At 43.4% G+C, this 18,907-nt stretch overlaps 1 protein-coding gene and 1 long non-coding RNA gene across 4 annotated transcripts in view; one reads left to right on the forward strand and one right to left on the reverse strand.

The window, feature by feature from the left end:
• Nucleotides 1-17,676, forward strand: part of LOC130285423 (uncharacterized) — a 124,131-nt gene extending 106,455 nt beyond the window's left edge. Inside the window, exons 1-3 of one of the 3 annotated variants that reach the window (XR_008847322.1) lie at nucleotides 7,105-7,163; nucleotides 15,165-15,290; nucleotides 17,494-17,676. This is a non-coding gene — a long non-coding RNA (uncharacterized LOC130285423). Of the gene's footprint in view, nucleotides 1-7,104; nucleotides 7,164-15,164; nucleotides 15,291-17,493 lie in introns of those variants that run through there. The other 2 variants (XR_008847320.1, XR_008847321.1) reach the window with 2 other exon arrangements.
• The window catches only part of ASIC4 (acid sensing ion channel subunit family member 4), a 381,325-nt gene that overhangs the window by 120,014 nt on the left and 242,404 nt on the right, over nucleotides 1-18,907 (reverse strand). The window lies entirely within an intron of this gene.

Raw genomic sequence — 18,907 nt, forward strand, 5'->3', positions numbered from 1 at the left:
TCCACGGAGTACCCCTTTAATTAGATTGTGAGTTCCCATGGAGAGAGGGAGAACTGTGATATCCCATCCAACCCTATAGAACAGTGTTTTTCAAACTGTGGACCTCCAGCTGTTGCAACACTACAACGCCCAGCATGCCCGGACAGCCGAAGGCTGTTCGGGCATGCTGGGCGTTGTAGTGTTGCAACAGCTGGAGGTCCACAATTTTGAGACCAATACCATAGATGACTTTCTGTGTTTCTTCATCACCTGCGTCGTGTTGGGGTGCGGGCTCTGACTGCTGAACATTCGATATCTCACATGGATGAGCCGAAATCTATAATTGTCCCCGGCCCCTGTCTACCCCCCCCCCCAATGGATCCTACAAGTCTTCGCCCCCGCAGCCCCGGTGCTCTGTTTATTACTTCTCGTTCCTCGTCTTTGATCCTACGAAGTCTTGTCCTCAGACCTGTCTTGTTATCCCGACTTGTCATCTTAACTTGTCCTTCCAAACCCAAGTGATAGATCGTCCCCGGTAACAAAGAGTGGGGAAATATATATATATATATCTACACGCCGGCGCTCGGCTGGAAGATCGTATCAGCCGAGGAGCAGAAGACCACAAACACAGCGCCATTTATTTACATCTCTCAGATGGATCGCTCTTGAAGGGACGGATAGACAAAGAAAATAGAGCGTAATGTCATCCGGAGCGGGAGGATTCATCTGCACAGATTGTACTGAGCCCAGATGCAATGTACATAGTGAAGGTGACTGCAGGCTATTCTTCTCTGGTATCTGCCATGTCAGGTTGGGGTGACTGCAGCAATCCTCATTGGGATGACTGACAGAATAATCCCTATATGTCTATATATCTTCAGTGCTTAGAGCAACCGGAAAGATTTACATGCATTGTCTGGATGAGTGCCAGGCTCTAAAGTACGAGGGCTGCTTGAGTAAGTGGTGGCCCTGGCTGCATGTCTCAGTGAGGGAGTGCCTGACTTTGCTTAAGTCTAGTCGTGTGAGTGCCTGGCTCTGGTTGAGTGTCTGGTTGGGTAAGAGACCAGCACTGGGTTTCCGGTTGGCATTGAGTGTCTGGTTGGGTAAGAGACCGGCACTGGGTTTCCGGTTGGCATTGAGTGTTTGGTTGGGTAATAGACAGGCACTGGGTTTCCGGTTGGCATTGAGTGTCTGGTTGGGTAATAGACAGGCACTGGGTTTCCGGTTGGCATTGAGTGTCTGGTCGAGTAGGTGCCTTGCATCATTCAAATCATTGTGCCTTAAATGAGTGCCTGATTAGGTGAGTGCCTGGCTCTGGGCGAGTGTCTGGTTGGGTAAGTTCTGGGGACTGGGGGAGTGTCTGGTTGAGTAAGGGACTGGCACTGGGTAAGTGGTTGAATAGGTGCCTGGTGTCAGGTCAATGTACAGTTGAGTGAGTATGAGTATAAGTGAATGCCTCACCTTGGTTGTCTGGTTGAGTAAGCTCATGGTTCTGGATAAGTGCCTGATTGGTCATTGTTGGGTGTCCGAGTAAATGCTCAATATCCAGTTTTGGGAGTGTGAGTGCCTGGTTCAGGATGAACATCTGGTTAAGTAAGTGACCGGCAATGGGTGTGTATATCTGGTTGAGTAAGTGGCTGGTACTGGGTGAGTGTTTGGCTGAATAGGTGCCTGGCGTCAGGTCAGTGTACAGTTGAGTGAGTATGAGTGCTCGGCTCTGGGTGAGTGAATGCCTCACCTTAGTTGTCTGGTTGAGTATGCTCATGATTCTGGCTAAGTTCCTGATTGGTTGAGTGAGTGCCTGTCATTGTTGGGTGTCCGAGTAAATGCTCAATGTCCAGTTGTGGGAGTGTGAGGGCCTGGTTCTGGATGAACAACTGGTTAGGTAAGTGCTTGGCACTGGGTGAGTATCTGGTCGAGCAGGTGCCTGACCTTGGTCAAATATAGTTGTGTGAGTGCCTGGCTCTAGTTGAGTGCCTGATTAGGTTTGTTCCTGGCTCTGAGTAAGTGCCTGCCATTGTTGGATGTCTTAGTAAATTCCTGGATTCATGTCAATGCCAAGTTGTGCTAGTGTGAGTGCCTGGCTCTGGGTGAGTGACTGGTTAGGTATGTGTTTTGCACTGAATATATGGTTGAGTAAGTGACTAGCACTGACTAAATATTTGGTCGAGCAGGTGTCTTGCTTCTGTCAAATTCAATTGTGTGAGTGCCTGATTGAGTTGCCCATGGTTGCCTGGTTGAGGTAGCTCATGGCCTGATTGGTTGAGTGAGTGCCTAACATTGATGGATGTCTGAGTAAATGTCTGACCCTAGCTGTCTGATTGTCTGGATGGGTGAGCAACAGCCTCTGGGTAACAAAGTGGAAAATACCCCTTGGGAGAGGACGTGATCCAGTATCGGGCTCCACCATCAGTGTTTCCAGTTTCCATGATTGTGTTACTGGGCAACAAATTGTGTTTTTATGGTGGGAAGAGAAACCAGGATAAATCGGAAAAGCCCGAGCTACAGGTGAATGATGAAATCCGAACAGCTACAAGAGTGCTACAAGAGTGCTACAAGAGTGCTACAAGAGTGCTACAAGAGTGCTACAAGAGTGCTATGCCAGTCCGATCCTTACTACCGGATAAAATCAACTGGAGAACATAACCCGCCATACTGAACAATAGCGCTGAGTAACAGTAATTGTATAATCCCGCCCAACCTTATACAAATCTACACCCCCACAATGTGCCCACCTCCTGACTAGGATAGTGGAGGCCTCAAGATGGCGGGAAGCCCACAGAGCAGCCACAAAGTTCTTTTTGGAGAGTAACAACATCAATCCATCCCGATTTATGTTTTTTTTTGTTAGATCTTTTGACTTTTGTGATGACCCACAATTTCTTTATTTTTAAGGGGGTACCTTTCCTACAGCTCCGGGGAACAGCGATGGGGGCGGCCTGCGCGCCCTAATATGCTAACCTTTTCCTGGGGTTGCGGGAAAGGACCCTCTTTTCATCGGATGTAGCGCGCCACATAAATTTGATACACTGGTATCATGGCGTCGCTACATTGAGGACATTTTGATTATCTGGCAGGGGACATGTGAAGAATTGGAGAGGTTTATGTGTTATTTGAATGACAAGGATCTAAACTTGAAATTAACATACAAGGTGAGTCGTACCCACATGGATTTTCTTGATATCCAGATACAGGTGGATGACGAAGGCTACATCCAGACAGATCTATATACCATTTTACATGCCAGTTCAGCACATCCATCCCATCTCATCAGAAATATCCCATATGGACAATTTTTACGAGCTCTGATGACACGCGCTTTGAAAGACAAGCAGAAGACCTGAAAATGAGATTTAAGGAAAGGGGGTACAGCAATCGTTGTATCAATTATGCCCACAGAAGGGCGAGAACACAAAATAATAATCATCCTGAATGGGATAGTGGAGGCCTCAGGATGGCGGGAAGCCCCTTTTGCTCTTCGTATTAACCGGGTCCAGTGTATCCCAACCAAGGTCTCCAAAGATTGTAGCACTGTCCAGCTCACTCTCTATTAAAGGGGTACTCCAGTAAAAAACTTTTTTAAATTTCATATCAACTGGCTCCAGAAAGTTAAACATATTTGTAAATAACTTCTATTTAAAAATCTTAATCCTACCAGTACTTATCAGCTGCTGAAGTTGAGTTGTTAGTTTCTGTCTGACAACAGTGCTCTCTGCTGAGACCTCATGACTGTGCAGAGCAGGGTTTCCCAACCAGGGTGCCTCCAGCTGCTGCAAAACTACAATTCCCAGCATGCCCGGACAGCCTTCGGCTGTCCGGGCATGCTGGGAGTTGTAGTTTTGCAACAGTGTGGTTGCCCGGTACAGGAGTTGTTCCCCTGTACCCTTGCTGTCCTATCAGGCAGCCTCCCTGCAGTGTCCCCTGGGCCCCCTGCACCAGTTCCCCTTGTCTAGTTATCTTTATGATGTGAATTGTATATAAAAGTGTTATGTCTTTAAGAACCGTTGACATATGATTAATCAGTGTGATGGGAAGTTGTTCCGTAACTTGGCATTGCATTGTTCCGTAACTTGCCGTCGGAGTCATTATTGCGCCCCCCTGCCTAGCCCAGGATCCAGTGGTATACCTTCGGGTGGTATTGAGGAGAAACCACGCCCTGGCATCACGAACACAAGGGCTTAATGCCATCTGCCCCTAGGGCAATTCCATCTGCCCTCATCACACCCTCTACCACAACAGCTAAAGGCTGGTCCAAAGCAGGAGAGGTTTGCTATGGGGATTTGCTGCTACTCTGGACAGTTCCTGAGACAGACAGAGGTGTCAGGAGAGAGCACTGTGGTCAGACAGAATAGAACAACTCAACTTCAGCAGCTGATAAGTACTGAAAGGATTCAGATTTTTTAATAGAAGTAATTTAAATTTCTGTAAATTACTTCTGGGGCCAGTTGATATGAAATTTTTTTATTTTTTTTCCCACTGGGATACCCCTTTAACCCCTTAAGGACCAAGGACGTACCGGTATGTCCTTGGTCCTGCTCTCCTGATATAATGCGGGGTTACACAGTATGGGACCTATAACACTGCAAAAAAAAAGTGAAAAAAAAAATGTGAATAAAGATCATTTAACTCCTCCCCTATTAAAAGTTTGAATCACCCCCCTTTTCCAATAATAAAAAAAAAACTGTGTAAATAAAAATAAACATATATGGTATCACCGCGTGCGGAAATGTCCGAATTATAAAAATATATAATTAATTAAACCGCTCGGTCAATGGCGTGCGCGCAAAAAAATTCCAAACTCTAAAATAGTGCATTTTTGGTCACTTTTTATATCATTTAAAAATGAATAAAAAGTTCAATAAGTCCTATCAATGCAAAAATGGTACCGTTAAAAACTTCAGATCACGGCGCAAAAAATAAGCCCTCATACCGCCCCATACACGGAAAAATAAAAAAGTTATAGGGGTCAGAAGATGACAATTTTAAACGTCTAAATTTTCCTGCATGTAGTTATGATTTTTTCCAGAAGTCCGACAAAATCAAACCTATATAAGTAGGGTATCATTTTAACTGTATGGACCTACAGAATAATGAAAAGGTGGCATTTTTACCGAAAAATGTACTGCGTAGAAACGGAAGCCCCCAAAAGTTACAAAACTGCGTTTTTTCTTTCAATTTTGTCGCACAATTATTTTTTTTTCCGTTTCACATTACAAAGTAGAATTGGTGGCGCAAAAAATAAGCCATCATATGGATTTTTAGGTGCAAAATTTAAAGAGTTATGATTTTTTAAAGGCAAGGAGCAAAAAACGAAAATGCAAAAACGGAAAACCCCCCGGTCCTTAAGGGGTTAAGTATGGAGTGGTGCAGGAGTGTAGCACCTCAGGAGTCATCACTCTGTGTCCGCTGTCTATGACCATCATTGGGATGGACCGCCAGTCGGTGTTGTATTTACCACTGGGCCAACAAAGCCCAGGCCTATGGCGGCAGTTTAGGGGGGGGGGGCAGTAGAAAGGCAACCCCAATATACCACTGCCTGCATTGTAGCTTCCATACCAGCAGAGGTTCTGTATTGCTGTGCCCGTCTCCAGGAGAGCGCCCCCATCCCACCAGCCACTGTCCCGTTTTGGCCAGCAAATTTAAATTGGCAGCAAAATCAGGACAGTTGACAATAAAATCTGTACTGTCCTGCCAAAATTGGGACAATTTGGTTGCATGCTAAGTCCCTAGTCGTGTCCGCACAGGGCTATTTTAAGTTGAAAACCTTTGCCCGTTAAGGATTAGACCTCCCCAAGGCTAGCCCATAAATCCACCCATAGCCCCCCCCCCCAGGCTAGGGCAGAAGGGAACCTTAAAGGGGTACTCCGGTGGAAAAAAAAAATGTTTTAATCAACTGGTGCCAGAAAATTAAACAGATTTGTTTAACTTTCTATTAAAAAATCTTAATCCTTCCAGTACTTATCAGTTGCTGTATGCTCCACAGGAAGTTCTTTTCTTTTTCAATTTTATTTTCAGTCTGACCACAGCGCTCTCTGCTGACACCTCTGTCCATGTCAGGAATTGTCCAAGAGTAGGAACGAATCCCCACAGCGAACCTCTCCTGCTCTGGACAGTTCCTGATATGGACAGAAGTGTCAGCAGGGAGCACTGTGGTCAGACGTGAAAGAACTACACAACTTCCTGTGGAGCATACAGCAGCTGATAAGTACTGGAAGGATTAAGATTTTTTTATTTTACAAAATCTGTTTAACTTTCTGGCACCGGTTGAATTAGATTAAAAAAAAAAAAAATTTCCACCAGAGTACCCCTTTAACACACCCCTGCCCCCAGATTCTCATCACGCCATCTCTGATCCGACAGATGCCCCCAATGCATAGATGACAGCCAGTGCCAGGCCTGTTTGAATAGTCAGGACCATACGCTATAATCTCCATTCTGGACCCGGCAATTTAGCTTTAGTGTCCCAGCACATTGTACATGTACAGAAGAGATAATCACTGAATGGACCCTGAAGGTTAAAGCAAAGGCGCTTACGTGAAGTAACAAGGTTACGCGAAGACGGATGTGCGGTCACTAAGCGAGGCGGCGGGCCCTGCATCCGCCGCATGTTCTGAGCAGTGTACGCTAAAGTCAATTGATGTGTAAAATGTGTGATCTATTGTTCTGCGCTAGCGGCTAGAGATGAGCGAACTCACATTAAATTCGATTCGTCACGAACTTCTCAGCTCGGCAGTTGATGACTTTTCCTACATAAATTAGTTCAGCTTTCCGGTGCTCCGATGGGCTGGAAAAGGTGGATACAGTCCTAGGAAAGAGTCTCCTAGGACTGTATCCACCTTTTCCAGCCCAGGGGAGCACCTGAAAGCTGAACTAATTTATGCAGGATAAGTCATCACCTGCCGAGCCGAGAAGTTCGTGACGAATCGAATTTACTGTAACGTTCGCTCATCTCTACTAGCGGCCATTTTTATGATTGATAGGCAAAGTGCAGAAAAGTACATGCCTACATCAACATTTACCAATCAGCCTGCCTCAAGTTGTTGCAAAACTACAACTCCCAGCATGCCCGGACAGCCAACGGCTGTCCGGGCATGCTGGGAGTTGCAGTTTTGCAACAGCTGGAGGCACACTGGTTGAAAACACTGCCCTATATCTGCCATTCTTCAGTTCTGCATATTTTTGAGGTATGTTCCTAAAATATAAAAAAAAAACAAAAAACTGTTTATTTCCTCTAAAAACAGCGCCACTCCTGTCTTCAGGTTGCGTGAGGTATTGCAGCTCAGTTCCATTGAAGTGAATGGAGCCAAGCTGTAATACCACACGCAACCTGAGGACAGGGGTGGTGCTGTTTTTAGAAGAAATAATCTGTTTTTCTATTCCTGGGCTGGGGTGATCCATTGAAGTGAATGGAGCCAAGCTGTAATACCACATGCAACCTGAGGACAGGGGTGGTGCTGTTTTTAGAAGAAATTAACTCTGTTTTTTCTATTCCTGGCCTGGGGTGTAACTATAGGGGTTGCAAAGGTAACAGTCGCATCGCGGCCCTGTGACTGAAAGGGCCCAAAGGCACCTTTGCCCCATAAGAAGAAACCAGTAGTATAAATGGTAGACGTTGGGGCCCTGTTACAGATTTTACATTGGGGCCCACAAGCTACACGTTAGGCCTCTGTTCCTGGGTAACCCCATCAGGGACCCTGCCATGGCCTTGTTGCCCATAGCAACCAGTCACAGTTGCGCTTTCATTTTACCACAGAAGCTTAAGAACCTGAGCTGTGACTGGTTGCTATGGGCAACAAGGCCATTGTTAGTTGGGATAAACGTTTACCCCAAAGTATCTGACAGTTTGAGGACTTTTCATTTAAGATAAGAACTCCCGGCGCGTTCATCTATGGCGCGTCCTACGTCCCACAAATCTCTTGTCCTCGCGTCCGTGGCCGCTGGCGACATTCTCCGGCCCCCGGTTTATGTGTTTCCTTGTCTTGGAGAGGAGTTTGTGTGGGAATTATTGATGCGTCTGTGTTTATGGAGCTCGGTATCGGTGTCTTTATAGGAGTATATATGTGTGTTCACCTGCGCGTACAGGGTCCCGGCCGCACATCCCCCGAGGCTGCGTTTGGAGTTGAGAGATAAGCTTCCTTGTCCCGGCCGATTAAACCTCGAGGATTAATCCACTGAACCAACTGCGCCGTTTTATCAGCTCTTCCCCAACGCATATACAGAGCCAGAACCGGCAGACAGCCGCCCAGAATTACATGTGTAGTCTCTCTGAATATAGCACCAACATAGTCTGTAGAGCTGTACACACCCGGCCTATAGAATCAATGATAAATGTATGATCTCCTATTTATATAGCACCAACATAGTCTGTAGAGCTGTACACACCCGGCCTATAGACTCAATGATATATGTATGATCTCCTATAATATAGCACCAACATAGTCTGTAGAGCTGTACACACCCGGCCTATAGAATCAATGATAAATGTATGATCTCCTATTTATATAGCACCAACATAGTCTGTAGAGCAGTACACACCCGGCCTATAGACTCAATGATATATGTATGATCTCCTATTTATATAACACTAACATAGTCTGTAGAGCTGTACACACCCGGCCCATAGAATCAATGATAAATGTATGATCTCCTATAATATAGCGCCAACATAGTCTGTAGAGCAGTACACACCCGGCCTATAGAATCAATGATATATGTATGATCTCCTATTTATATAGCACCAACATAGTCTGTAGAGCTGTACACTCCCGGCCTATAGAATCAATGATAAATGTATGATCTCCTATTTATATAGCACCAACATAGTCTGTAGAGCTGTACACACCCGGCCTATAGAATCAATGATACATGTATGATCTCCTATTTATATAGCACTAACATAGTCTGTAGGGCTGTACACACCCGGCCTATAGAATCAATGATAAATGTATAATCTCCTATTTATATAGCACTAACATAGTCTGTAGAGCTGTACACACCCGGCCCATAGAATCAATGATACATGTATGATCTCCTATTTATATAGCACTAACATAGTCTGTAGAGCTGTACACACCCGGCCTATAGAATCAATGATATACGTATGATCTCCTATTTATATAGCACTAACATAGTCTGTAGAGCTGTACACACCCGGCCTATAGAATCAATGATACATGTATGATCTCCTATTTATATAGCACTAACATAGTCTGTAGAGCTGTACACACCCGGCAATTGAACAGGTGTACCTAATAAAGTGGCCAGTGAGTGTATATCGCTGTACCTTGTGCATTTGCCCTATTTTTCCATTTTTACCAGGTCTTGGATCAGACTAAAATAAAAACCACACACCCTTACCCCTGTTGTCTCCCCCGCTGTTCCTCCTCTCCATCATCGTGAAGCAAACAAAGAAACCATGGGCTCCGCTGAGGATGACCTGAGATAACGTCTGGCAAAAACCAGGCCGCGCATTCAACTTCTGTGCAAGAACTAGAAAGAGAAGCTTCTTTCTTTCAATATCAAAGTGAAAATCGTGTTCTGAAAGCGAACAGCGATTTATAGATTTCGCAAATTACTTGTTTTTAGTTACTTTTTTTTTTTTGTCTCAGGTAAAAAAAAATATATTATATATATATATATATATATATATATATATATTTTGTAGAATTTTTTTCCAGGGGTACCCCAAGATTAAAAAGGTTGGGAATTGCTGAGGGACATTGGCACAAGCATTATAACGTTTTATTAATGATAATAATAATATCATAGTAGTCATAATAATATTATTAATAATAAAGATAATAATAATAATTAAAAAGATAATACAGTAATCATAATAATAATATTGTTGATAATAATGATAATAATAATATGAATAACAACAATAATAATAAAAATAATAATTAATAATAAAAATGATAATAATTATAATAATATTAGTAATGATAATAATAATATTAATAACAACAATAATAATACTAACAATAATAATAATATAATAAATATAATAATAATAATCATTTTTGTAGTAGTGTTTATAATATCTTTTAGTAGTTATTTATTTATTTTTTATTAAAGGGGTACTCCGCTGCTCAGCTTGCATGAACTTGCATTGACGGGGCGGGGTGTGACGTCACAAGCCCCCGCACGCCGGCTCTAAGCGTTCTAACTCTGAGTATCGGATTACCTCATTAAAGGGGTACTCCGCCCCTAGACATCTTATCCCCTATCCAAAGGATAGAGGATAAAATGTCTAATTGTGGGGGTCCCGCTGCTGGGGACCCCCGCAATCTCAGCTGCGGCACCCCAGACATCCGGTGCACGGAGCGAACTTTCCTCCGTGCCGGATGACTGGCGATTCCGGGGCGGACGCTTGTGACGTCATGACTACGCCCCTCTCGTGATGTCACGGCCACGCCCCCTCAATGCAAGTCTATGGGAGGGGGGCGTTCGCCCCCTCTCATAGACTTGCATTGAGGGGGCGTGGCCGTGACATCACGAGCAGGGCACACCCGTGATGTCACAAGCCTCCGGCACTGCACCCGATGCTCTAAACCAATGCCCGATGCAGCAGGGGAGATCGCGGGGGTCCCCGCCATCAAACATCTCATCTCCTTTCCTTTGGATAGGGGATAAGATGTCTAGGGGCGGGGTACCCCTTTAAGTTTTAATTATGATATTTATAATTATTACTGCTATGATGTTATTATTGATAAGACTATTTTTACAGCAGACTTAGGGCCCATTCACACTACAGAATTTCCAGGAGACCCTGCGATTGTCATTACCATAGACGGCAATGCAGTTGGCACAAAATTCCACCAAAAGTATATATAAAGTTTAAAAATACTATTTCTCAACATTAAGTAAAAAAAAAAAAAAGACAATGTACACCTATATATATATATAATTTTTCTTTTACATTTTCACACCGTTACAAAGGGAGGGTAAACTTTGGACATTTTTTTTTTCATAAAAATTTGGCGCAAATATTTTGTCCGAAACGCAGTGAAAAGTGGCGTAAAGATCACTCTTCATTTTGAATATGCCCCCCTTCCCGGTATCTCTAAATGGCAGAAACAAGGCGTACCACCCCGGACACCACCTCCATCTCTACATTGTATTATGGGATGTTTTATGATTCTTTTTAGTAATAAAGGGACAGTCTGTTCCCCAGAGTAAACTAGGGCATCTGGCAGACAATGTAAAACTAAAAGAAATATAATATCATGGTAGAGGAAGCGAAATTGCGACAAAGTATCAATCGGTTACACAGAAGAATTGGAAAATCTTTCGTTAACCCAACCAGACGCAGTGCTAGACCCTCTTAAAGGGCCAGCGATGTCTGGGAGAAGCATCTTTGTATGTTATTCCAATGGGCAATTAGTAATACGATACTTCCCCTTTAAGAAGACGGTTTCGTATAATAATTCTTCATGAAACAGGGAAATTGTCTTGACCTTGGCTGCTCCGCTGCTAAAGGTTTAATCACATTGTTTTATGTAATTGTTCTCCTCATTTACAGTTAATGATGAGCGGCGTCACGTACACATCAACGCTTCTCCATGGTTCATGGTCCTCTGACCATCTGGGTCCTTGTTCTACAATCGTTGTTCCAGAGGAAACCTGCATGTCCTCCCAGTGATACAGTATGAAATGGAGTGTGCACTCAGCAAAGTGTGGTCCATTGAAATCACCTGGGACCGGTACTAAGTTCAGGAACTACTGCAGGAGGATAAAGGACCTCTCGCAGGGACTAAATTGACCCGACCGTAGACCCTGCTTCTCCTTTCTTGAGTCTTTCTTAAAGACTCCTTTAGGTCCTCCTAATACCTCAGGAGAGGAAGGGAGCAGGGACTTCTCCTGCATGTTGACCCAACCACAGGCCAAAAATCAGTGTAAAACAGAAAGGCACTTGTACGATTTCTCCTTTCATAAAAGTACTTTAATACTTTAAAGGGGTACTAGGGAGGGAAACTTTTTTTTTTTTTTTTTAAATCAACTGGTGCCAGAAAGTTAAACAGATTTGTAAATTACTTCTATACAAACATCTTAATCCTTCCAGTACTTATTAGCTGCTGAATACTACATAGGAAATTATTTTCTTTTTGGAACACAGTGCTCTCTGCTGACATCTCTGTTCATTTTAGGAACTGTCCAGAGCAGCCTATGTTTGCTAAGAGGATTTTTTCCTACTCTGGACAGTTCTTAAAATGGAAAGAGATGGCAGCAGAGAGCACTGTGGCCATGATGTCAGCTGAGAGCTGTGTGTTCCAAAAAGAAAACAATTTCCTCTGTAGTATTCAGCAGTTAATAAGTAGTGGAAAGATTAAGATTTTTTAATAGAAGTAATTTACAAATCTGTTTAACTTTCTGGTACCAGTTGATTAAAAAAAAAAGTTTTCCACTGGAGTACCCCTTTAATACAGGTTTAGGTCCTCCTCTCATGAAAGTACTTTACTTTAGTACTTTAATACTTTACTTCAAAGAGGCTACGATTATGTGGAACATCTCCTCGTAGCATGGACTCAAACCAGAATTAGTAACAGCAACTTTTGGGAAAAAGTCACATGGGGTCTGTATGGAGATAACAAGGAGGCGTAACAAAGACAGGAGCTAGTCCGGCAACAACCAGGCCTTGACTGACTAGTGACTAGAGCAGTTTTGGTTTCCACCATTTTCCCCAAGAGACGAAGGTGAGGGCAGGAACTTCTCCCTCACCCTTATTGGTGAGGAGTTGACATGTGACCAAATGACTACTCATAAACATGCACTCTCATTACCTCAGTTAGAGATGAGCGAACTTACAGTAAATTTGATTCGTCACGAACTTCTCGGCTCGGCAGTTTATGACTTTTCCTGCATAAATTAGTTCAGCTTTCCGGTGCTCCGGTGGGCTGGAAAAGGTGGATACAGTCCTAGGAGACTCTTTCCTAGGAATGTATCCACCTTTTCCAGCCCACCGGAGCACCTGAAGGCTGAACTAATTTACGCAGGAAAAGTCATCAACTGCCGAGCCGAGAAGTTCGTGACGAATCGAATTTATTGTAAGTTCGCTCATCTCTAACCTCAGTGCATGCATACACTTTATCCAGCAAACCTGTCAGTCACCTGACTACTCTAAGGCTATGTTCACACGTTTGTGAAATTAGCAAAACACTTGCCGGAAAATAACAGCGGACATTCCACACATTTGAGAAATTCGCTAGGGCGCTAGGACCACCCGGAAAGGTGCCGTCTCATAGACGGCAATGCATTTCGTTGCAGACTCCGCAGAAGGAATAGACATTCCGCACAAGTTCCACTCGTGTGCACATAGCCCTAATAGGTAGCAACCGGAACTGCAGTACTGGGATACCACAGACCAGTGTTTTCCAACCAGGGTGCCTCCACCTGTTGCAAAACTACGACTCCTAGCATACCCGGACAGCCTTCGGCTGTCCGGGTATGCTAGGAGTTGTACTTTTGCAACAGCTGGAGGCACCCTGGTTGGAAAACACTGCCATAGACATATAGGACTTCACTGCAGGAGTCCATAGTGTGCGACAACCGAAAAACTTCAAAGCTGCATTCACTATTCTATTAGCTTCAGAGCTGAAATCTCCCATGATTCCCTGCTACTTGTTCAGTAAGAACGTTTTAGAGATTTACGCCAGGTTTAGAGTTGAGCATGAATATTCGTAATGCGAATTTTTATCGCGAATAACGTCACTTTGCGATTTTGCGAATACTTAGAATATAGTGCTATATATTCGTAATGACGAATGTTTTTTTTTTTTTTTTTTCCTTATACAAATTTTTATGCAAATTTTCCATGCAAATTTTTGCATTGGAAAAAAACAGAACATAGCGAATATGCGAATTTCGCGAACATAGGACGAATAGAGTTGAGCATGAATATTCGTAATGCGAATTTTCATCGCGAATATCGGCACTTTGCGATTTCGTGAATATTTAGAATATAGTGCTATATATACGAAATGATGAATTTTCAGGGTTTTTTGTGTTTTTTTTCCCATGCAAATTTTTATGCGAATTTTTCATGTGAATTTTCGCATGGGAAAATAAGTGAACGAACATAGCGAATATGCGAATTTCGCAAACATAGGAGACGAATAGAGTTGAGCATGAATATTCGTAATGCAAATTTTTTATCGCGAATATCGGCACTTTGCGATTTCGCAAATATTTCCAATATAGTGCTATATATTTGTAATGACGAATATTCATTTTTTTGTGTTTTTTTTTCCCTGTGCAAATTTTTTATGCAAATTTTCCAAGCGAATTTTCGCATGGGAAAAAAAGTGAACGAAAATAGCGAATATGCGAATTTCGCGAACATAGGACGAATAGAGTTGAGCATGAATATTCGTAATGCGAATTTTTATCGCGAATATCGGCATTTCGCGATTTCGTGAATATTTAGAATATAGTGCTATATATTTGTAATGGTTTTTTTTCACATGCAAATTTTTAATGCAAATTTTTGCATGGGAAAAAAAGTGAACGAACATAGCGAATATGCGAATTTCGCGAACATAGGAAGAATAATCATCAATATATTTGCGAAATATCACACATTCGAATATGGCCCCTGCCTAATCATTAGCCCAGATTCTGCAGAGTCATCGTACATTTCAGCTCATGAGTTTTTCCTATAGCAGGCCTGCGAATTGCGAATGTGCGGCAGAGAGAACAGTATTTTATCACAATTTTTCTGCGCAAAATTCCATTTGCCACATTGTATCTGGGAGCGAGGAATGTTCAAGGCCGATAAACTTAATAATGATCCATAGACGTGGCTGGAAAACAGCGGAAAGTGTGGAGGTAGCCTGGAGGGAGATAGGACGGCGGTTGTGATGGACACGACTCTAATATGTTCCTAACCGCGTGTGATGAGCGTCTCCTCCCGCGCTGACGGCTGCCCGTAACCTATTTCTGTCTATCTGTCAGCACGCCCTCCCATCTTATTAACCCCCTGCACCCCCCACCCCCCACTTATCAATAGCTTCGTGACAGTCTGACGCACCTTTGTCCACCTTTTCACAGAGTTTCTTCTCCCGGAGACCCTGTCATGCTGTACGTCACGCAGCGCGGTCTGAGCAGCATGAATATATGAATATTAGCAGAGAAGACAATCTTTTATTTATTTATTTACTTTTACTTATTATTCTGTTTTCCTCCAGGACAATGAAAGACTCTAAAGACGAGCTGATATGTGAAGGTTTTACCTATGGACAGAACAGGCTGCTGCCTATGGGCTACCCCTGGATGAGGGCATCTGCTGAAGGAAGAATTTACATTAAACACTTGTATGTAGACTGGTGATTCCCAACCAGGGGGCCCAGCATGGGAAACACTGATGTAGGCGATAGGTACTAGAGTATAATACAGGACATAACTCAGGATCAGTACAGGATAAGTAATGTATGTACACAGTGACCTCACCAGCAGAATAGTGAGTGCAGCTCTGGGGTATAATACAGGATATAACTCCGGATCAGTACAGGATAAGTAATGTAATGTATGTACACAGTGACCTCACCAGCAGAATAGTGAGTACAGCTCTGGGGTATAATACAGGATATAACTCAGGATCAGTACAGGATAAGTAATGTAATGTATGTACACAGTGATCTCACCAGCAGAATAGTGAGTACAGCTCTGGAGTATGATACAGGATATAACTCAGGATCAGTACAGGATAAGTAATGTAATGTATGTACACAGTGACCTCACCAGCAGAATAGTGAGTGCAGCTCTGGAGTATAATACAGGATATAACTCAGGATCAGTACAGGATAAGTAATGTAATGTATGTACACAGTGACCTCACCAGCAGAATAGTGAGTGCAGCTCTGGAGTATAATACAGGATATAACTCAGGATCAGTTCAGGATAAGTAATGTAATGTATGTACACAGTGACCTCACCAGCAGAATAGTGAGTACAGCTCTGTGGTATAATACAGGATATAACTCAGGATCAGTACAGGATCAGTAATGTAATGTATGTACACAGTGACCTCACCAGCAGAATAGTGAGTACAGCTCTGTGGTATAATACAGGATATAACTCCGGATCAGTACAGGATAAGTAATGTAATGTATGTACACAGTGACCTCACCAGCAGAATAATGAGTACAGCTCTGGGGTATAATACAGGATATAACTCAGGATCAGTACAGGATAAGTAATGTAATGTATGTACACAGTGATCTCACCAGCAGAATAGTGAGTACAGCTCTGGAGTATGATACAGGATATAACTCAGGATCAGTACAGGATAAGTAATGTAATGTATGTACACAGTGACCTCACCAGCAGAATAGTGAGTGCAGCTCTGGAGTATAATACAGGATATAACTCAGGATCAGTTCAGGATAAGTAATGTAATGTATGTACACAGTGACCTCACCAGCAGAATAGTGAGTACAGCTCTGTGGTATAATACAGGATATAACTCAGGATCAGTACAGGATCAGTAATGTAATGTATGTACACAGTGACCTCACCAGCAGAATAGTGAGTGCAGCTCTGGAGTATAATACAGGATATAACTCAGGATCAGTACAGGATAAGTAATGTAATGTATGTACACAGTGACCTCACCAGCAGAATAGTGAGTGCAGCTCTGGAGTATAATACAGGATATAACTCAGGATCAGTTCAGGATAAGTAATGTAATGTATGTACACAGTGACCTCACCAGCAGAATAGTGAGTACAGCTCTGTGGTATAATACAGGATATAACTCAGGATCAGTACAGGATCAGTAATGTAATGTATGTACACAGTGACCTCACCAGCAGAATAGTGAGTACAGCTCTGTGGTATAATACAGGATATAACTCAGGATCAGTACAGGATCAGTAATGTAATGTATGTACACAGTGACCTCACCAGCAGAATAGTCAGTACAGCTCTGGAGTATAATACAGGATATAACTCAGGATCAGTACAGGATCAGTAATGTAATGTATGTACACAGTGACCTCACCAGCAGAATAGTCAGTACAGCTCTGGAGTATAATACAGGATATAACTCAGGATCAGTACAGGATCAGTAATGTAATGTATGTACACAGTGACCTCACCAGCAGAATAGTGAGTACAGCTCTGGAGTATAATACAGGATATAACTCGGGATCAGTACAGGATCAGTAATGTAATGTATGTACACAGGGGCCCCACCATAGCACTATTTCTTCAGCATGGTCATACATGTACCTGTGCTACTACAGATTAGGACTATACACTTGTATTATAAAGAAGAGCCACTTAATTCCGCCATCTAATATAAATAGAAGCGAATAAACAGAAATGCAGGCCCCTCTCCAGGTATCTGGGAGAACACATTACATAAGGGAGCAGACATGGCGTCTGTATCCGGTCACAGTTATTTAAAAATGGAAATTGGCAATCACAGATGAAAGCCCTAGGAGGACGCTTATCTCCGGGAAGTGCCCCTCATTACCCCGCTCCTTAATACGGGCCTGTTTTTATCTTGGACAGACGCACCTTCTGCAGCCTCTGCGGGGAGACCCAGAGAAAGTGAAGAAGAGCCATCGGAGAGGTCACTGAAATGCGTCGACTTCACAAGAAATAAACCTGAAGCTCCATTTACTAAGTTTAGAAAAACCTGATTCAAAGCTGCTTAATTATCTGTAATATTGTCGCAGTCCTGACCCCAATGAGAGGGAGACCAAGAATATCATTAATGCCGGAAAGAGGTCGGTATGAATATGCAATTACCCACGTGATCTGGGGGGCCTATAGGTGTACCCGCACATACCAGCAAGGCCTTAGATCAATTTTCTCCAACCTGTGGCTCTCCAGCTATTGCAAAACTACAACTCCCAGCATGCCCTGACAGCCAAAGGCTGTCAGGGCATGATGGGAGTTGTAGTTTTGCAACAGCTGGAGAACACAGAACTAAAGCAATATTCTCCCAACCCATTGCTCTCCAGGAGGCTGTCAGGGCATGCTGGGAGTTGTAGTTTTGCAACAGATGGAGAACACAGAACTAAATCCATATTCTCCAACCGGCTGCAGAAGGCTGTCAGGGCATGCTGGGGGTTGTAGTTTTGCAACTGCAGGGGAATTGCAGGTTGGAGAACACTGAACTAAAGCAATATTCTCCAACCCATTAGTCTCCAAAAGGCTTTCAGGGCATGATGGGAGTTGTAGTTTTGCAAGAGCTGGAGAGCACAGAACTAAAGCAATATTCTCCCAACCCATTGCTCTCCAGGAGGTTGTCAGGGCATGCTGGGAGTTGTAGTTTTGCAACAGATGGAGAACACAGAACTAAATCCATATTCTCCAACCGGCTGCAGAAGGCTGTCAGGACATGCTGGGGGTTGTAGTTTTGCAACAGATGGAGAATCTCAGGTTGCTGGACACTGAAATAAAAGAATAGTCTCCAACCCATTGCTCTCCAGGAGGCTGTCAGGACATGCTGGGAGTTGTAGTTTAGCAACTGCTGGAGAATCACAGGCTGCTGGACACTGAACTAAATCCATATTCTCCAACCGGCTGCAGAAGGCTTTCAGGGCATAATGGGAGTTGTAGTTTTGCAACAGATGGAGAATCACAAGTTGCTGGACACTGGAGTAAAACAATAGTCTCCAACCCATTGCTCTCCAGGAGGCTGTCAAGACATGCTGGGAGTTGTAGTTTAGCAACTGCTGGAGAATCACAGGCTGCTGGACACAACTAAATCCATAATCTCCAACCGGCTGCAGAAGGCTTTCAGGGCATGCTGGGAGTTGTAGTTTTGCAAGAGCTGGAGAACACAGAACTAAAACAATATTCTCCCAACCGTTGCTGTTCAGAAAGCTGTCAGGGCATGCTGGGAGTTGTAGTTATGCAACAGATGGAGAATCACAGGTTGCTGGACACTGAACTAAAACAATGGTCTCCAACCCAT

Source organism: Hyla sarda, chromosome 8 (assembly GCF_029499605.1).
Source record: "Hyla sarda isolate aHylSar1 chromosome 8, aHylSar1.hap1, whole genome shotgun sequence".
Taxonomy (NCBI): Eukaryota; Metazoa; Chordata; class Amphibia; order Anura; family Hylidae; genus Hyla; species Hyla sarda.